The sequence below is a fragment of the Numida meleagris genome, chromosome 1 (assembly GCF_002078875.1).
Source record: "Numida meleagris isolate 19003 breed g44 Domestic line chromosome 1, NumMel1.0, whole genome shotgun sequence".
In the NCBI taxonomy this organism is placed as follows: domain Eukaryota; kingdom Metazoa; phylum Chordata; class Aves; order Galliformes; family Numididae; genus Numida; species Numida meleagris.
Window position 1 is genome coordinate 52,100,483 of NC_034409.1, and position 19,758 is coordinate 52,120,240.

Consider the following 19,758-nt stretch of genomic DNA (forward strand, 5'->3'; position numbering starts at 1 on the left):
GAGAGGAGAGGAGAGGAGAGGAGAGGAGAGGAGAGGAGAGGAGAATAGTTCAGCTGGAAGGGACCTACAAAGATCTTCAAGTCCTACTGCCTGACTACTTCAGGGCTAACCAAAAGTTAAAGCATATTAAGGACATTATCCAAATGCATCTTGAACACTGGCCTGGGGTGTCAACCACCTCTCTAGGAAGCTTGTTCTAGTGTTTAACCATCCTCAAAGTAAAGAAATTTTTCTTAGTATCTAATTTGAATCTCCCATGGAGCAGCTTCATGCCCATCCCACATCTTCTGCCATAGTCCTCCAGATCTTAGGACTGGGCAGCCCCAAATCCTAGCATCATAGAATCATAGAATCATAGAATCACAGGATCATAGAATCACAGAATCATAGAATGGCTTGGATTGGAAGGGACCACAAAGATTACCTAGTTCCAACCCTCTGTGGTAGGCAAGGCTGCCACCCACTAAATCAGGTACTAGATGCAAAAAAAAAGTGTTAAATGCCTTCACCTTCTCCTCATCACCTTCTCCTTATCCTCATATCTGCTTCAAGTATCATTCTAGTGTTTTCCTTAAAACTTGTCTTGCTGCTGACATAGTTAAAAAGTCTTTTTTTTTGTTGTCTGACACTTCACTGCCCACTGCTATCTCAAGTTGGGCTTTGGCTTTTCTTGTTGTCTACCTGCAGATGTGAACTGCTGCTCTGTACTCTCCCTGTGAAGCGAGACCTTGCTTCCAGAGATCATATATTTTCTTTTTCTGCCCTAGTTCCAGTATAGTGCAGCATCTCCACCTTGACAGCCCTGTCTTTCCCCCATGAACAGCTCCATCCCAACACTCCATTCATAGGACTTATTCCACCAAGTATCACTTACATCAATGATATCATAGCTGTGGGAAAGGACCAAAGTTTCCAGTTCCTCCTGTTTGTTCCTCATACTGTGTGCACCGGATTACAAGCATTTCAGAAGTGCTCCTGAGCCCACAGTTCTCCCCAGTGTAGATCAGATTCCAGGCCTCAATTATACAGTGCCGTACTATCCCTTAGCATAACCTCAGTGTTCCTAATGGTATCCCCTGTATCCATGGATCCTAATTTAAAGCTCTCTCCATCCATCTTTCCATGTTACAAGCAAAATATGCTTTCCCCATCAGGTCAGCAGACCTCTCATCTCAAGATCTTCCATGATTATAAAGCCCAAAATTCTTGCAGAGGCACCGATCTCACCATCGATAAGCTGATTTCTCCTGTTTCTTTCTTCTTCTCTCCCCATTACTAGAAAGACTAGGGAAAATGCTGCTTGTGTTCTTGAATCCTTTAGTCATTTTTACATGGTCCTGAAGTCTCTTTTGACAGACCTCAGGCTCCCTGTTGTAATATTGTTAGTATCCGCATTAAAGAGAAGGGTTGGGTAGTAGTCTGAAGACTGTACTAAACTTGAAAGCTTTCTGGTGATGTCCCTTATCATAGCCTTGGAAGAGGTAGCAAACTTCTCTGTAAAGAAGGCCTGGTCTGCAGATGGAATCCTCCATTCCCTTATGGAGGGAGTCACCTATGACTACAACTCAGCATTGTTTCTTCATAGTGCCAGTCTAAAACATAGAATCATTAAGACTGGAAAAGAACTCTATGATAATCATCCTGTTCAACAGTTAACCCATCACCACCATGCCCATTAAACCATGTCACTTGATGCTACATATACCCTCTTCTTGAACACCTCCAGGGAATGCTGCACTTGCTACAAGGAGTTGGTTGACCTAACCTCGTAGGGAGAACTTGCAGTGATGACTCTCACTCCCTCTTTTCAGATCCCTCATCTTCCACACCCCAAGCTTCATATCTATTTAGTAGAGGAAGCTGAGTCAGTAGACATGGACTTCTTCTATGAGTCTGTGAAGTAGGCATGGCTTTCTTGGAGGTCCCAAGCCTGCCCATAAATCCCCTCAAGCCTCCAGTCAGAGCTGGAAGAAACTCATGCAGGATTCCTTGTGCTGTGGTCTTCCCTCCCTGCCCTACCTTCAACTGCAGACCTCCAAAATCTGCTGCAACCCAAAGTGAGGACAGGCAGAGCTATCACAGTGTTTGGGTGCTGGCTGCTTGCTCTACTTGCAGGAGAGGAAGTCCACAAGGAAGGCTTTCAGCTCTTCTTCTTCTGTCAGTTCTCCTTGCCTGCCCTGTTTCGACGCAGATACATTACAGTATAACGAATCTGTGACCCTTCTGGGATTTCACAGTTGTTGCTGTTCTGTGTAGCACAACTGCTCACACAATTTCACGGTGGTGACAAGGCTGGCACTCATGTCCTCCTCCCTTGGAAGGGCCGCTGGGGACATAGGAGAAGATCTTTTAGGCTGAATTTGAGTGTTAGTACTCCAGAGCACTTCTCAGCTGTGGCCACTGCTCTGCAATGCAACCTTGTCCTGAGACAATGTGAGCTGAGACCACATCCTCTGATGTGATGGGACAGGGATGCACAAATGCATAGGGATGCACAAACACGCAGAACATGTCTGCAGGCAGAAAGGGTGCACTTACTGCCTTCATACTAAAATTTTGTGTCCTGTAAGTTGGACATGCCATGGATGACTTCATATAGTACAAATGGGGCTGTAAGTAGGATTCCCTAAGTCTAACACAGATGGCTTATTTGGAGCTGGGTATGTCCTAGCAAAATTATGTGGGAGCACAACTTTTCTTTAGGGTTAATAGATCTTCCTTTGTGTCCTTCACACTGTTTAGCTCCTATTCATCTACCAGAAGGGACCATTTCTCTTTTCAAACTTTCCATCACTTCCTTGCCCGGCTCCCTGTCTCTTTCAACTCTTCCTACCCAGACCACGTTTCTGACATGGAACAAGCTTTGTTCTGGCACCCTGCCCTCCCTGCTGCCCTGGCCTGGACAGCCATTCATTACTGGCTGAGGATTCGAGTCTCCAGAGCATGGGAGCGCTTCCTCCTCGTGAAATATTGACACAACCCTTTGCCATTCCATCCCCATCCACCTCATCCCTCTCCCTCCCCTCTTCATGCTGGCTGTGTTTGTCAATCACCTCTTCTTCTAGCCTTTCTTTTCAAAAATTCTTTTTCATCTCTCAGAGGCTTTTTATTTTTTCTTAACTTCCCGAGGAGGAGAGTACGGAAGGGTGGCATGCAGAGAGGGCACTACCCCAGCTGCTGCTAGGCAGACAAAGGCAGCTTGTGCACTGCTCAGCTCTTAATTGCCTGCATTCTGGCATTTCAGCCCAGCCTTACTGATGAAACAGAAATGTGCAGTTCCATCACAGCAGAAAATATAACAGGAGAAGAGATTCCTGCTTAAGGGAGGAGGCAAGGTGGGAGACAACTTGCCTGGAGTGACCCTGACCAAACCTATTCCCCCCTCCTGCTGCACTGGAGCCAGCTGTTAGCCTCCCTTGGGCTTTCCTCCTCCCACCCTGTGCATGCAGCAAGCTCTCCCATGAGGCATCATCGTTAAATGCCAATGTGGAAATGAAGACAGAGCTGTTAATTGGCTTGCTTGTATAAACAGCTCCGTTTGAGCTGGCAAGGCATTTTGGGTGATGCATCTTGAGCACCGAGCACTGGGTTTTAAGGAAGATGTGGGAGGCAGTGGGTCTGTGAGGCCCTATTCCAGATACATCACTAGAGGGAGGCAAAAACCTGCCTTCTGCTGCAGCTCAGCATGTCCCAGGAGCCTCTGGTCATTCATAGAATCATATAATTTTTTGAGTTGGGCCTTTAAAGGCCACCTAGCCCAACTCCCCTGTAATGAACAGGGACACCTGCAGCTAGATCAGTGTGCTCAGAGCCCCCCCAGCTTGACCTTGGGTGTCTCCAGGGGTGGGACATCCACCACCAGGACAACCTGTGCCAGGATGGACAGTGATGGACAGGACCACTCGGTTGCAGGCATGGCAAGCATATGGAACTCCTGTCTCAACACTGGGCAGAGGGCTGTGGTGGTAAAGCTCCCCTTCCCTTGCCATAGGTCCTGGATAAAGGCAGACCTGATAATTGACCTGTGTGTTTGGGAGCAGAAACAGCTTCCACTTGGCTGAGGCAAGACATCTAAAGATGATGACAGCTTCCTTTCTGCCTGTAAGAGCCAGTAACCCCTAACTCATATGGGTCCCACTTTACTCTCCCAAATTCCAGTCAGGAGATCGTTGTATAGGATAATACAATAGTAATATCTAAATTTCAGTGTCTAAATCAGGGCTTTAAGAAAGAAGTGGACAGACAATTTAGCAGCGTCTGATGGGACAGGACAAGGGGAAATGGTTTCAAGCTAGAAGAGGGGAGATTTAGATTGGATATAAGGAAGATGTTTACAACAAGGGTGGTGAGGCACTGGCACAGGTTCCCCTGAGATATGGTGGGTGCCCCATCCCTGGAGACATTCAAGGTCAGGCTGGAGGGGCTCTGAGCACCCTGATCGAGCTGTAGGTGTCCCTATTCATTGCAGGGGAGTTGGACTAGGAGACTCTTAAGGGTGCCTTCCAACTCACGTGATTCTATCATTCTATGATAAGAAGTGGCAACTTATCCTCAGTTCCCCAACCCTTTCTTTTAACAGCACATGACACCTGATGGGTACTGTGTCCATGGCTGCAATCTGACAGTTGCTGCCAGATGCACCACAAAGCTTCCTCAAATGTTTAGCAAATGCTTTTCAGGCACATATCTACATCATGAAACAGGAGACAATGCGCTCCTTTGGGTCAGATGCAGACCTGAAATCACCATTGCAAAGTGTAGAGAGTGTTTGCCCACTGGCAAAAAGGAGATGAGATGTGGGGTACAGTCTCCCAGAGAGCATGAAGTTAATCTGTATGCCAAAGGAGAGGGATTTGTGGGGGCAGAAGGGGATGCCTCAGGAAGAATTATTTGGGATCTGTGAAAAAAAGGGTGCAAAAAGCAGGTGGGACTTCACACATCAAAGGACTGAGGCTGGGCTGTTTATATCAGCTCGCCTTGCCTGGATTTTATTCTGGCGATGAACGTGTTCTGAAAACAAACAGAACATCGAGGAGGAAACTTGTGGAGCGAGTGACTGTTTTTTTGGTTGCTAAGCCATCTGTTCTGCTCCAGCAGCTCACAGAGGGCTCTGCCATCACTCTGTGTCTGCCTGCCTGTGTTTGTGTGTGGGTGGCTGGCGCTAGCTGGCGTGGCAAGAGAGAGTCTTGGGGCGGAGGGGAGGATGTATACGTGCTGGGGAAGTCAGTTGTTTTCAGCAAATTTGCTCAGGAGGGGAGGAGAAAAGTTGGCTATGGCAATGTATGCAAACAGAAGTGCCAGAGGGCAAGCCGGGGAGGGTGCATGCAGAGGGGCTGTGCTTTTCTGTGTGGCTGGAAAGGGTGGTGCGTGCATCCTGGGAGCTAGGATTGCAGGCACAGGGTTACACCAATACAAAGGGCCACATCTCTGCAGCTGCAGGGCTGGTCAGTGCATTGCAAAGCTGCCTGCAGGTGGGGGCAGAGATGGATGTTTGTTCATGTCAAGGAGCGGCACTGCTAAAATGCTGGTGGGGAAAGTATGTGGGTGGATATCATGCACATGCCACCCTCTGGGCTGAGAAGGACGAGGTGGAGTTGTGAGCTTGTGGGAGGGGGTGTGCATGGCACACGCTGTGGGTGATGTGAACAAAGCAGTCTCATCCTCTTCATATTCAGTTGTGCAGCCTCTACAGCCTTAACTGTGCTGTAATGATGAAGGATGGTGAAGGCTAATGATCTCTGCATATTTATTTTCAGGTTGGATATTAGGAAAATCTTCTCAGAGAGCGGTGCTGCACTGGCACAGGCTGCCCACGGAGGTGGTGGAGTCACCATACCTGGAGGTGTTCCAGAACCGTGTGGATGTGGCACTGAGGGACATGGTCAGTGGGCATGGTGGGGATGCGCTGGCAGTTAGACTAGCTGATCTTAGAGGCCTTTTCCAACCTTAATGGTTCTGTGATTCTATGATTTCCTCAAACCAGGCTGTGATCAATTCCCACACCTTTCCTGTCCTGATTTCATCCTTTCTTGCTCCTTGCGAGGCAAGACAGATTGCTACAGCAGCTGTCAGCTTCACCTGTCCCACCTCTCAGAGCTCAGAGCACATAGGTACTGCACTGAGGGAGAGCTGCTGATATAGTGGGTATGCATGGTGCTCCTTACCTACAACCAGCACTGCTCAACTGCTGGATGAGATTCAGTGGTGCCTCTTGAAAGCTGAGCAGATCTGTGACAGCATTAAATAATGGGTAGGACTGAGAATTGGAAAGGGGACCCTAGACTGCTAACAACTGCACCGGGAAATCCTACCACTTCTTTCTACAGCTGTCCTAGAAGTAAATACTCCCCCAGCTATGAATGACCACATAAGTTCTGCTTTCAGTGTGGAGTTACCTTTGGACAGTTGCATCACAAACACAGCATCACAGAATCACAGGATACCCCGAGTTGGAAGGGACCCATAACGACCATCGAGTTCAGCTCCTGGCTCCACAAAGGCCAACCCAAAAATCAGACCATATGTCCGAGAGCGTTGTCCAGACACTCCTTGAACTCCAGCAGGCCTGATGCTGTGAGCACTGCCCTGAGGAGCCTATTCCATGCCCGACCATCCTCTGGTGAAGAATCTTTTCCTAATATCCAACCTGACCTTCCCCTGGGCAGCCTGTGCTGCAAAAAGAACACGTGATAGGACACTCTCACTAGAAGTTTAGCAGAGTTTTTTCCTTTCCATGTGTCAGGACAGAGGAAGGAGGCCCTGGAGAGGGCATTTGCACTAGATGTGAGCTGTGTCACTCTTGGGAACGCAGGCAGAATAATAGGAGACTGCACAAATCAATACTGTTAATGGGGAGCCTTATTGACTTCACCACCTGAGTTAGCCACGTAAAAATAGATTTAGGAGAAAGCAGTGGGGGGAGAAAATAAGTGGGTTCTACTGAGAAAGAGAGAGGAAGGAGAAGTGAAAGAGGAAGAACCCAGAAGAAGGAAAGTCATGAGAAACAGAGGGAGGTAAGGCAGTGTGTGTGATATGTACTTTGTTTAAATGGAAGGTGTGTAATCTCCCCATGTCTAGGAGGTGTTTGAGAGAACCTGTTAGGGATTTATTAGAAAATAAAAATGCTCTAATTGAAAGCGAGTAGAGACAATTTGTATTAATAACAGGAGAAATCATCAAATAATAGAATTGTTTAAAATCTATTAGTTTGCTCCATGCAGTGAAAAGGAAGTGTTGATTATCTTGATATAGAACGTATTAAAATGAGAGCCCAGGCTGCTGGTCCCCTATGCAGATTAAAGACATAATTTATTGAAGCAATTTATTTTCTGGTGGGAAGAAGAGGGAAAAAAAAATGGAAAAAGTATGATAAGAGCTGCAATCAAGTCTTGGATTCTTAATCTGAAGACCTGCCTCTTATCTGCCTTCTTTCAGTCATTAGAAAAAAATATTCCATCCCTTGGTTGGGTTTAAAGAAGCTGGAAGAGACAGAGTGACTGGAAAATGAGAAGATACCTTAAGGAGGCTTGCCATTCTCCTCTTGACGTTCAAGCTCTTGACAACAGTTGCTTCAAACCCAAGGCAAATCAACCATGGGTCACCAGGAGTAGTATTAGCTGGAGCTTGCCAGTCAGCATGAAGGTGCAGACTGCCTAATCCTCCCTGGTGATAAAAGGAATATGTTGGTAAACTGGAGATTAATTTGGTGCTGAATTATTCATTCATTCATTCTGTTTGTCTCTGTGTTAATAAACCACAGTGAGGGGAAAAAAAAAAACCAGCAACTCCAGCGTTCACGCTTGAAGCCCCTTACAATCAATGGGCATTTAGATGAGTAAATAGAAATTTGGCAATTAGCAGTGTGTTTGGATCTGGAGATCAGCCTTGGAACATTGTTGCCCTGGCATGCTCACTGAAAAGTTCCTGGAGGCTGGTGTGTATTGCTGTTCTACATTTTTCTCCAGTGAAGGCCTAGATCCCACCTTGCATTATTTTCTCCTGACTTCATTGTGAACCACCTAAACTCACCCAGTATAATCGCAGGGATTTGACAGCACAGCGCTTCCCGCCTACTCCATCCTTGTGTCATCTGCTTACACTCTTCACATTTTTGTACCCAGACATCTCTCACCCCACAGACAAAACTTCCATCTCAAAACTGAACCAGAAATGAGAAATAGAGTTAAGGTTTCAGAAAAGAAACTGGCAAGAGGTGTTGTTGTGGGGCTGACATTGAGTGTCCAAAGAGAAGTGAGGGCAGCCAAGAGATCTGAGCTAAGAGCACTTCTCTGGTCTTGCTCACAGTAGGTGTTCTTTTTTCTCAGCCCATTTTCTAAAGTCACTTTATTTTTGATCGCAGGAGAGAAGCTGGATGTGCCACTGAATTGGTTCTGTAATGGGCCTATCAAAGCACTGTGTGTGCGCAATTGGGATGTCTTTGTGAGATAATGACTTTTCTTACACTTCCTTCGGATATGTACTTACACAGTAACACCTTCTTAAAGGACTTGCTCTGTTTATGTACTGTTATGAATCCTGATGTTTGTAATTCAAGCTTGCAGTCAATTCTTCTCTTTTCCGCAGCAGTGCTGTTTTCACTGCTCTTGGCATACTTTTTTCATTAACACTTGTTGATTTCTATCCTTCCTTTCAGCATCTTTCTTTTACCTTTGCTCAGCGTAGGGACAATGTGATAATATCACTTTGCAGGGAGGAAACTTATTTTTCCTTTTATGCCACTTCAAGTAACGCTTTCCTTGCTATATCCTATTGCTATCGGACCCAGCAGGGAGTGTCTCCCCACCTTCTAAATAACTCAAGCAGTTTTTTTCCCCCAATTTCTAGCATAGCTCCAGACTTTCCGAAGCATCTTCCAGATAGGGATCATTCAAGCTTGCCCATGTGGCTCCTAGAGCTGATTCACCACCTTTAGTTAACAAAGATTGTTAATGGGTCTTCTTGCTGCCATGAGCCCAGCTCATGTAATACTGTATTGCATCCCAGTCTGTGAGGTTGCTGCTCTGCCCATGCTTGAGTCATCTTCAGCTCCTGAATCATCCTTTTTTTTTGTGGAGCAAAAAGCTCCCTGACAATTAGCATGCACCTCTTTCCAGCCATAATAAATACACATTTGCCACTCTTACCTGTCCAGTGAGGATAATATCCCCTGAAACTGTAAAAAAGGAGAGAAATATCTGTCAGTATTTCTGGGGGATCAGAAACATGTCTGTATTTGGTTTACTGCAAACAGGCAGGTATTTATGTGTTAGAAACACAGGCATGTATAAGTACACAATATTGAACTCCCACCTAATCCTCCTTTGGTTATTAAAACCTGTGGGAATAAACATGCCCTCATTCTCAAATGCCCTCACCAATTAGTGTGACTGACCAGACTCGGATTGCATCACTGCCTCCCTTTCTTATTATCCCCTATTGCCTCAGAAAAGGTCCTCGACCAGATACTGGTAAGGGAGCAGATGCTCTTCTTCTACATACCCAAACATTTCTCTTTTCTCTGAAGCTCAGCAGGTGATAGGGGAAAAGAAGATGGATTCTGATGCAAAAACTGGGAGATAGATCAAAGAAGGCTGTGGGTGAAGGCACACGGGTCTGCAGCATCTCAGCTCCCAGCCTTTGTAATTTCTTGTTTATGCACGTACATTGGTGCTCATAGCCACCAACATAATTTTCCTTCTGTCACTGATATTTGACACCATCACACCAGAAAAAAAATGCACTGCCCCCCAAATCACTCCCTTTCTTTGCTTGAGTCACTTAAAATCATCTCCCCAGTGACATTTTTTGCTTTTTTGGAGAGTTTGGGGGAATATCTCTTCCCTTTTCCCCCAAACTCTGCAATTCCAAGAAGATCCAAGAAGGCCCATGGGCAGAGCCATCCATCTTCGGAATTACATCCGTACTGAACACACTCAGGACAGTCCGAGCATCATTCTCAGACTGTCTGCACCACAGCTGTTAGCCCACTCTCACTCATGGCTGTGGACTGTGCAAATCAACTGTCTTCTGGGTGACGTTCATGCCTGGTTTGAGGCATGAATGCCAAGGGTCATTTATAAGGCCCATCTGTTCTAGCAGAGGGGAGGAGAATTTAACTATCTGAACATAAGCTCTTTCAGGCCACTTGGGTTTGGTAACAAGCACAGTGAGTCCATGGCAGCTTGACCAACGTCTAGAGAATCAGCTCCATATTCTTACGTGATCACAGACAAACGCTACTTGCACTCCTCACCTCTGTTCACCCCCTGCAGATAAGAACCAACCATCCTGCTTTTGGATTGCTCGGTAGCCTGCACTGTGGAGGGATGGCAGGAATGGCTTTGACAAGAAGTTTGCACTGTGTCACAAAGTCAGAACTTGGCAGCAGATTCCACTGACTCCTGCAACCAAGAGAGAACACCAGAGTCTGTATTTCTAACTTTCTCCTTTCCTTTCCCCACTTCAGAACAAGGTAAGACTTCCCATTTGTCCTTTGCTAGATATGCATCTGGATGTGGGTCTGTGTGCTTGGTGCAGAGAAACACTTTCCTCAAGAAACAGGGGAAGGAGCTTGTGGAAGATGTCGATGACAGGTTTTGTGAAGGGGCAGTTGGAGAAAACCTGAGGTAACTGATGATGTTGGTACTGGGAACAGTAGCCTGGCTGGGCTGGGGAGACAAGAAGAAAGGACAGTAGGGACTGGGGCTAGGGATCAGGGAGGAAGCAGTCCCTGTATCTCAACTAATGCTCTCTGGCAGGGTAGCAATGCTAATGGTTATTAAATGTGTCAGCTTCAAGATTTAGCAAAATGGTACCTCTCCTGATGCATCTCGTCCTGGCACACAGAGCCCAAAGCAGAGGAGAAATTAGGGCCTGCAGACTGTACATGCTGAGTATGGGGCTGCTCCTTCCTCTTGTCAGGAAGCTTATTCCCATAATTCTGCACCTCACCATGACAATTCTGTGCTGTGCTGTTTGCTAACAGCATGCCTGTTTCTAGCTGAGAAGACATTTGCTATCACCCACATAGATTTGCTCTCCTCCTCTCAAGAGCAAGGCACCATAGCCTTGCCCTTGAGAGGGAAGAAGGGAAATAGGTCCATCTCTCAAAGGGAAAGATGAAGCCTGGGTATGGAGCCACCTCTCCATGTCCTGTGGAATGGTGTGAGATAGACATGTGGCAGAAATGGCTGGTTGCTTACTGGAGCACTGCGGGTTGGGTCTTTCCATCTTGTCCTGGTGGTGGAGGACCATCCTCAGTCAGGTTTGACTCACCACTTTGCTGCTCTTCCACACAGACCCTAGGTGAAGAGCTGGTGGAAGAAAGGAACTGACCTTCCTCTACTCACTGGGCAGATGGGAGACCACCGCATATGGGGTACCAGAAAGAAAATGGGAAAGAAATGTGCTTTTAGGGAGAGATGGAGCAACATGCCCTTTGCAACTTCCATCCATGCCCTTCAGTCTGCCCTGCCCTTCCCTTACACCTTTGGGGTACTTTGTGGCACAGCAGTGGTGTCTGGTTTGGGTGCTGGGAAGGAAGGCTAATGGGTGATTAACTATGGCAACCTAACTCTTACAGCGACCGTAGAATCTACCACCATCTATCCATACCCAGACCTCGCACTACAGAATTCCAAATTAAAATCCAGCTAAGTTTTTTTCCTTCTACTGTTAAGGAGCCACAGCCTGGCCCAACAGAGTTGTACTCTGTCTCCCTCCCAGGCTTTTCTTGGCTGTGTTATGATTTGATCCATCTTTTTGCCAAGTGGCTGTGTGCCACACTACCAGTGCTGGAGATGGATGCTCTTGTTACCCAGCCAGCTAGGGAGTACTGCCCCTGGGGTTCTGGCCATACAAGTTGTCAGTGACCCAAGCAATGTGGTTTCCCTTGCAAACTCATTCACAGCTGAAGAGCAAACCTTCAGGCACCTTTCTGGCTTTCCGTGGGCTGGAAAGGAGCAGTAAGCACAGAAATGCCTCACACCTTCCTTGTGTAAATGCCCACTGTGTCAGAAGTGACCACCCTAAATTAAGCTCCAAATTATTAATATACTGACAAATATTCCCTTACTTTAACCCACATCTCTCCCACTTCCATTCAGGCTTATATTTTGGTTTGAGAGTGCTGGAGAGGCAGGGAGGCTACCTCTGACTCTGTGTGAGGGTGAGGTTATATGGGCTCTTGGGGCATGCATCTTGATGGCAGACTACCCAAGCCAGTGTGGCAAAGTGGTTCCCCAGTGGCACCTGAATGGGCCCTTTCCTCCCTACTCTTCCTGCCTTCTTCCTCATGGTGGTGAGGGGAAGCAGTGCTTGCTGGGAGACAGTCAACCAAAATCACAGAATCACAGAATCACAAAATGGCTTGGGTTGGTAGGGACCTCAGAGCCCACCCATTCCCAACACCCTGCTGGGGGCAGGGCTGCCACCCACCAGCTCAGGCTGTTCAGGCCCCATCCAACCTGGGCTTGAACCTACAGCAGTGCGGCACCCACAGTTTCTCTGGGCAGCCTGTGCCGCTCCTCACATCCCTAGGGGCAGACTGGTTGCTCACTCCTCTCTGGCACATGGGCACCCCCTGGGCTATCTGACCACAGACTGAGAACCCAGCTCTGACCCAGTGCTTGCCCTCTCACAGCCCTGTTTCCTCCATTTTGAGTCTCTCACAACAAAAAAGTCATTGAAGATCATGCCCAGAGAAGGACAACAGACCTGTGAAGGTTCTGGAGCACAAGTCTTATGGGAAGTGAATGAGGGATCTGGGGTTGTTCAGCCTGGAGAAGAGGAGCTCAGGGGAGACCTTATTGCTCTCTACGATGACCTGAAAGGAGGCTGTAGTGAGATGGGGGTTAGCCTCTTCTCCCTGGTAACAGCAGTAGGACAAGAGGGAATGGCCTCATGTTGCACCAGGAGTGGTTCAGGTTGGATATTAGGAAGAATTTCTTCTCCAAAAGAGTGGTGCTGCATTGGAACAGGCTGCCCAGGGAGGTGGTACAGTCACCGTCCCTGGAGGTGTTCCAGAACCGTGTGGATGTGGCACTGAGGGAAATGGTTAGTGGGCATGGTGAGGAGGATGGTTGGACTAGGTGAATATTCTGAAGGTTTCCCTCCCTCAAGCCATTCCTAGATCTTTCCCTGGAGCATCCCTCCTCCCATCTTTCCTTCGCTACTTTCCATTGTATTCCACTTGTCATTTGGCTTGTCTCTTCCCAAGCCTTCTGTCCACATACTTCTGATCCAGCTCCTCACAAACTCACTTTCTTGCTCCTTTTTTCCTAGGGAGCACTTCTGCGCTTTCCCCTTCACCACTGACGTATCCTCACCTGTATATGATGCTTGTCACATTCCTAAAAGGAGCAGAGTAAAAAGAGGAAAGACCCCCCCACCCCTTCCTCCTGTGCAGAAGACATTTTTTCAAAGCCTTAGGACTGGGACATGCACTACAGGTAGGAAGAGAGTGATAGAGAAAGAAGGATGTACTGGAAGCACGTCTGATGAAGCAAGATGCTGAGCTGGTTTGAGCATTCTGATCGCAGCAGCATGCAAAATCCTATTATGGCTTTACTACAGCAAGTTTAATACACTGAACCCTTCATTGCTTTAGCTGCCCCTGCCAGGCATCTCTGAAATTCACACCAACAGGTTTTCAATCTCTTAGCAATCCCCAGCTCGCAGGAGCAGCTCCTGGGAGGGGGGAGGAATTATGCAACAGCTCCAAACCTGACTGCAGGACGGAGGCTTCTGTCTTCTTCCTCTCCCACTACAAAGCCCCATGGGTTTGCTAAGGGTTACCCCAGCAGAATGGATGATTTTTAGGATCTTCTTGGAGCGTACCGAACACTTTCTGACACATTCTGAGTTTTTGATTTTCCTAAGAAAAAAATATTTATTGCTGAATTTGGGAAACGGACATGAGGAGGTATCACAGGAGAGTCTGTAACAAAGCAGGGAATCGTGGAGGAGTCTGTGGCAAAGCTGGGAACTAACGTTGTATCTCGCCCTATGGAGCCATACGTCAAACATTGGTATTTTCTAAAATAAAAGTTAGAAGGAATAAAAAATAAAAGCATTCTTCTGTGTGTGATTACAAAGGACTGAGCAGAGCTGCATGTGGTGCAGAGGTGTTTTGATCAGGTGCTGGGGAACAGAGGAGGGTAAGCATTTGGGAGAAGAAAGGAGTCTAAGAACACACTTTACAGCAGGAGTTGAGTTATCTGATGAAAGAACGGCATGGAAATGATGCAAATCTCACTGCTTTGTCCTAAACATCATGATATTTAACATTTTCCTTCAAGCCTCAGCACCTGGAGTTGGGGGAATCAAATGACAGTTTCAATTCTCATATCAAATACAAGAAAGGAAGGGGGGAAGTGAGGTTCTTTCTCTTCTCCAGAGAAAAAATAACCTCAAAATACAACCAAAGATCCCCTGGATATTCAAATAAAACATTGTGTTTTTTTTAAATACGGTTTTATGTTTGGGTAAGTTGGGGGTATTTTAGGTCTAGCTTGGCATAGAGATGTGGTGAAATGGTGGATGGGCATAAGGAGGTACTGTACTGGAAAAGAAATGTGAGTGTGCATGCCTGTGTTGCCCACCATAACATCACTTTTCACTGCAGCAGAGTAAAGATGTCACTGTATGGACACCAATCCCTGAGAGGTGAATCTGTGTGTGACTGGGGTGTAGGGTCAGCTGGAATTTCTGGGAACTTCTGAGGCTTCATGGCCCTGAGCAGCCAGCTCCCCCTGTCCCTTCCCATTGCCTCCCCTGAGGTCCCTCTCACCTCTCTGCATGCAAAGCACTGTTCCCTGTTGAATGCCCTGTGGAGAGGAGGCCAAGCAGCACATTAACTCCTGGGTATTGAAATCACAGCTCCACAGCACAGGGCTGCAGCAAGGAAAACAATTGCCAGACACTTGCAGAACAGATCCCTTTCACGCTATGATAATGGCTTTGGGCTTGCCAGCCCTCTCTTCTGCCCTCCCCAATACCTTGCTGTTTATTCTATTACTGGCTCCAGTTTTGTATATTCCAATTTTGTATAGGCTCTCAAGCACAACCACATGAGAGGAAGGGGATAGCTGTGGTGCAAATTTGGAGGATCTTCTCCTGCCCCGCCACTGAAATCACAGGATCTTATCCATGCAGAAAGTGCAAATGTAGCCCTCACTGTCCTCTCCCTCCACCGAGAGCTGGTCATGGAAGCCCTGCTGGAATCTGGGGCATTTTTCTCAGTCATAAGGCAGCAGGCAGCAGACAAATCACTGTTATCTGTGTCTCTTCCTTCTCCAGGAGGCCCGTGTATCTTTTTCATTTAGGTAATAACAGGCTTTTGGCAGAACCTTCAGCACATACCCAAGCTGCAGGTGAGCTGAGGAGTTTGGCTTAGATTTTGAAAGTCTTTTTGCACGAGTAATAGAGGGGTTTCCCTAGAGCTCTGCCAAGGCAGACTTGGAGCTCCCAGAGCAGAGCCTGGCTGAGGTGCAGGGAGAGCAGGAGAAGCAGCATTGCTGGTCAGGGAAAAAGGAAGATGGAGATTTACAATCGATCAATCACACAGTCATTAAGGTTGGAAAAGACCTCCAAGATCACCCAGTCCAAACTCGAGCCCATCCCTGCCATGCCCACCGACCATATTCCTCAGTGCCACATCCACACGGTTCTGGAACACCTCCAGGGACGGTGACTCCACCACCTCCCTGGGATTTGCTGGAGGTGGGACAGCAATGGAACCCTTATGGAGAGGACCATGCTGAAAGAGACACCATAGGAAGGAGAAGCCAGAGACAGGAGTGAGATGGAAGGATCAGAGCAGGAAGAGAATAAGAGATTCTGAATTAGAGCACAAATATCACAGAATCATGGAATAACTCAAGCTGGAAGGGACTCTTAAGGATCATAAAGCCCAGCTCCTGGGTGAGCTTCAACATTCTGATGATGGCAGAAAGTCCCGAACGCAGTATTTCTTGAGGAAGCAAAACAGTATCTTTCTGCAGACGTTATGCCATGTTGGGGGAGGGTCAATGACAAGCTCCAAGAAGCTCCTGACTGTTAGGTGACTTTTCAAACAGGTGCAGGAATTGATATTTCTCTCCCTTTTATTTTCTCTCCCTCATTGCAATGGAAAATAAATTAGCACACACGCACGCACACAAAGAACAAGCTCAAACTCAGTCATGGGTTAAGTTTGTTAATATATCAGAGTATTTCAAAGCGTCTCTCCCCAGCCAGTCGATTTTGAAAAGTCAATTTTTTTCTCCTCCAAAAAAGATTGGACTAAAATTTTCTAGTGGTTTCTATGTCTCCCACGAGCAATGGGATGGTTATACACTTTCACAGCTGTGAAACCCACAGGAATCTCTGGTTTAGCTGTGAATGTGATTCCGGTCAGATGGGGCTTCACTGTCATTCAGGAGCTTGCTGATGAGCTATAAATATTCATAGAACTGATTAGACATTAATTGCACAAATCACCACCTCTTCAGCCATCCCCAGGAACCTTGCTTCCACTCACCATGGTTAAAGGAGCAGAAGAAAACATCTCTTCCATGTAGGTGCCTTAGGGTCAGCCTAGTACCTCAGAAGGAAAAGGGACTGCTAAAAACCTCACCTTGCAAAGTCCCTTAATGCCACGGTCCCTTCCCAAGTTCTGTCCGTGTTACATGTGCATGCACAGATGTGCACCACAGACTGTGAGCATGCAGAACAGGACCTGTGTTTGGACACAGTCAGAAGGGGACCTCTAATCCAGTTTTTCCAGCAAGATAAGGAGCAAAGACATGTTGTGCTAGCAGGGCGTATGCTCCTCTCCCTGCACATGTTCTGCCCAGATGTGATACGTTACTTGGTCTTGACATCTCTGTCATCCCTGCTCCAGAGATGTGTGCACTGGCTGCCCAGAATGCCAACAGTATCCTGGGCTGCATCAAAAGAGAGGTGGCCAGCAGGGAGAGGGAGTGGATTGTCCCCCTCTGCTCTGTCCTCGTGAGGCCCCATCTGGAGTACTGCATCCAGGCCTGGGCTTCAGCACAGGAGGGATGTGGAGCTGTTGGAGCAGGTCCAGAAAAGGGCCATGAAGAGGATCACAGGGCTGGAGCACCTCTCCTATGAGGAAAGGTTGAGGGAGCTGGGGTTATTCAGCCTGGAGAAGAGAAGGCTCTGGGGAGACCTCATTCAGCCTTCCAGTACTTGAAGAGAGCTTATAAACAGGAGGGGGACTGACTTTTACGTGGTCTGATAATGATGGGATGAGAGGGAATGGCTTTGAATTAAAAGAGGGGAGATTTAGGTTATGTATTAGGAAGAAATTACTTATTCAGGGGCAGTGAGGCACTGGCACAGGCTGCCCAGAGAAGCTGTGGTTATCCCATCTCCAGAGGCACCCTGAGCTGGTCAGAGGCAGCCCTGACCAGGGCACGGGATGGGACTGGGTGGGCTTTGAGGTCCTTTACAATCCAAGCCATTCTGTGATATGGTATGAAATATATGTTCTTGTCACTATTTATCAGTGAGTCTCCATGCTCCCTGTAATCCCCTCCATCTCACCATACACAGCCTTCTCGCAGTTAGCCCACCAGCATCAACCTTCAAGCGCAAACTGATGGCTGTACACAGGTTTACACACGGGAATATGATAACCTGGGACAGGTCACATTCATCTTCATCTCAGGGAGGTAGCAGGATTGGAAATGGCACAATGAGATGAGACTGCTGCACACCCCTGTCGCAGGCACTTTAGAGCAGAGCCACTGCATATGTGACAGCAGTGACAGTCCAAGACAGCCTGGTCAGGTGTGGACCCTGATCTTCCTGGGCTTCCTCCAGCCCCCACCTTTGGGTAAGAAGGGATGGGAGACAGGATGAAAGCTCCTGCTGCCCCCCCACAGATCTGACTGCTTCATTCAAGCCTTCTCAGATATAGCAGAGCTGTGCTTCTTTCCATTAAAATGACCAATCCCAGAGGGTATGAAGTTCGGCCCAGACAGTATGAAGTCTCATTCCCCTGAGGGCCTTGGAAGAGCCTTTTCTTTCTCCAGGCTTATGGTGTGAGCTGGCAAACCTGTCAGCCTCTCTTGGCTGCAACCTCTGCATTGCTGCGGATGGCATATCACAGAGACAGAGAGAGATGAAAGGCTGCAGTCCTGCTCCAAAATCCCTGTTCAGCTGGCAGAAAAGAGTTGCTTGAATCTACTTTTGTGTTAAAGGATGCGTGACACAGAGCTGAGCAGCTTCAGGCCAACCAGGAATGGACGGTGTCAGATGAGCACTCCGTTTACTGATGATTTCCCATCACCAAAGGCAGTACCCCCTGGGGAAAGACACGTTCTACCTTCTGATGGGCTCTGAATCCAGAATTCTGCCCAGTCTACCACCTACTCTGCCCTTCCCCTCCAAATCCCGAAGATTTTCTCTACTCTTTGCTTAGATACCTAAGCAGTACCGAATTAGGCTGCTGGCTCTGCTTGCAGCTGCTCCATCTATGTCACTTGCAAACAGTTTCTAGAAAGGCTTTTTAAAATGTATTAGCCATCCAAAAAGGAGCTGATAAACAGGGACAAGAGGAAGGAAAGAACGGGGAGGAGGCAAGATGCAGTGATGTGCTCTATCCTACACTTCAGTGGCATTCTCCTCCCAGCCCTTTTATAGAACCAGACAGACATTTATTATGAAAATGAATTATTGGGTGTGCACTAGAATCCTTGTGCTGGCAGGGAGTGTCAATTTTTTGCATGTGTGTCTGTGTGACCCACATACGCTGCCTACGAGCAGAAAAAAGAACATGTCTACCAGAGAGCAGTCTGTCAGATTTAGTACCTGAAGGGCTCTCTGTGTGTATGTGTGCATTTGTGCAGCGCCCTCAGGAAAGGGAACATGTGACAGTAGCCAGAAACTCATTGCGTGGTAGTGCCATTCCTCTTACACAAGTCGTTCCCATCACAAGTTTGTGACAGCTCCAAGCGCGGCTGCCAAAGCACACTTAATACAAGTGGATTGTCAAGTTTTATAGATGAAGCCAGAACATTTTGGCCAATTTTTATCATTTTTTTCCCTCCTTGTACAAATATATTGGTATTCAGCAGGCACGAGGGCAGGCATAGCACTTGGAGAGCCCCTGTGTTGCATTGCTGGTAGGCAACACTGGGTACCACTGTATTCATAGCACTGAGGAGATGGAGCAAGGGGTCTGGGAATTAATTGTGTCTGGAAACTTACTGTGTTTCTTCCTACCCCATCCTCCAAGGGGAGAGGAAATCTGATCCATCTGTACCTCGGTCTTGTGGTCAGTTTGATCACAGAATCACAGAATCACAGAATGGCGTGGGTTGGAGGGGACCTTAAAGATCATCCATTTCCAACCCCCTGCTGTGGGCAGGACTGACACCAACCAGCTCAGGTTGCCCAGGACTCCATCCAACCTGGTCTTGAGTGCCTCCAGGGATGGGGCACCACAACTGCTCTGGGCAGCCTGTGCCGGTGCACACCTTCCTTGAGGGGACAAGGAAGAGCTTAGGCAGACTCTGCTGTCACAGGAACAATTCAGGTAGTCTCCAGGAAGAGCTCAGCCTGGATTATCTCACCCAAGACCAGACTGTGCATAGAAGAGCTACATTTTGATGGCTTTTGGCATACAGAGCAAGAGCCTGAGAGGCAATGGAATAGACATTCCTCACCCAAATACTAGGCTCTGGGACATCTTTTACCAGCCAAGTGCTTATTTGTATTTCTCTTATATGCACTGGAGACGTCTCTGAG

The 19,758-nt window shown here is 47.5% G+C and overlaps 1 long non-coding RNA gene across 2 annotated transcripts; it reads left to right on the plus strand.

The window, feature by feature from the left end:
• LOC110393141 lies at positions 5,136 to 16,962 on the plus strand. 2 transcript variants are annotated; one of them, XR_002434814.1, is made up of 3 exons: positions 5,136 to 7,013; positions 10,272 to 10,471; positions 13,282 to 16,962. It is a non-coding gene; the product is annotated as an uncharacterized LOC110393141 (long non-coding RNA). The 2 variants fall into 2 exon arrangements; XR_002434813.1 differs by having other exon boundaries at positions 6,920 to 7,013; positions 7,435 to 10,471.